The sequence below is a fragment of the Mesitornis unicolor genome, unplaced genomic scaffold (assembly GCF_000695765.1).
Source record: "Mesitornis unicolor isolate BGI_N332 unplaced genomic scaffold, ASM69576v1 scaffold13720, whole genome shotgun sequence".
In the NCBI taxonomy this organism is placed as follows: domain Eukaryota; kingdom Metazoa; phylum Chordata; class Aves; order Mesitornithiformes; family Mesitornithidae; genus Mesitornis; species Mesitornis unicolor.
In genome coordinates, this window is record NW_010157657.1 from 1 (window position 1) to 1,368 (window position 1,368).

Below are 1,368 nucleotides of genomic sequence, written 5' to 3' on the forward strand. Positions count from 1 at the left end.
TCACTCCCCGTTCATCCAGTCCACTCTTCCTAATGTTTAGCTGTGAGGATGCTGTGGGAGACTGTGTCAAAGACTTTACTGAAGTCAAGGTAGATCACATCCACCGCAGCAAATCTTACCCTGCAATCACTCTTGCAGTTTCCACCCCTTTAATGAGAGCTGGAGCAAAAGTCACCTTGGAGGGGGTTGAATTTGGGCTGCTCCTGTATGAACTCTGGTCTGGTTTGGCCTGCGAGATGTTCAAGTGATAGGATGAGAGGAAACAGCCTCAGGTTGTGCCAGGGGAGGTTTAGGTTGGGTATGAGGAAAAAAATCATGGCTGAAAGGGCTGTCAGGCACTGGAAGGGGCTGGCCAAGGAGGTGGTGGAGTCCCTAACCCTGGAGGTGTTTAAAAGATGGGCAGATGTGGCACTTGGGGACATGGTTTAGTGTGGAGTTGGCAGTGCTGGGTTAACAGTCGGACTCGATGATCTTAAAGCTCTTTCCCAACCTGAATGATTTTATAATCCCCATTCCCATTTACTGGAGCCGAAACGAAGCTCAAAGGAGCCAACAAAAAGCCCCGCGCCTTCTCCTGCCACCCTCAGCTCTCACCCCATGGGGCCACCCATCCCCACGAGGGACACCAGGCCCCGCCGTTACCTTCACCCTGGCGAAAAAAGGCTCCTTGCCCGTCTCCACCAGGTAGAACATCCCGGCACGGCCACAGGCCTCCCTGGCCACGCCACGCAGGTGGAAACGCAGCGCGCCGCACAGATCCGCCATCACCTCCTCGAAAGCCACCATCCTCCCAGGGATCGACGGCGGCCTCCCCGCGCCCCGGGGCCTGTCCTGGGCCCTCGCCGCCCGCCTCGGCCCTGCTCAGCATCTTGAGCTCCGCGTACTCGTCGAGGATGACAGCGACGTCCCCTGGAGACTCCTTGAGTTCGTCGTTGTAGCGGAGCTTGCTGAGGTGGAAGGGAGCCGTGGGGCTCGCGATTCGGGATCCGGCCCTGCTCCTCTCATCGCAGAGGGCGTTGGGACGTGGGGTACGCGGGTGCCGGGCGCTTCGCCGGTGCCGGCCCCGCGCGTTCGAGGGCAGGATCGTCACCCGCAAAGGGCTCCGGCTGCGCGGCAAGGGAGCTTCTCGCGCAGGTGACGTCTCAGGCTCGGCTTGGTGAGAAAAGTCTTTTGGGAAGATGCTTTTGGAGGTAGCAAAGGGTGGTTTCCCACTCCGCAGGATTTGTTGGAGCTTATAATGGAAACGGAGACGCTCCATGTCCAAGGTGCGCTGGGTGATCTCCTCAAAACCTCTCCAAGTTCCCATCAGCGACCGGAACAAATGCGGCTGCCCCGCCCCGCGGCTGCCCCCGGGCGCAAGGGGCGCAA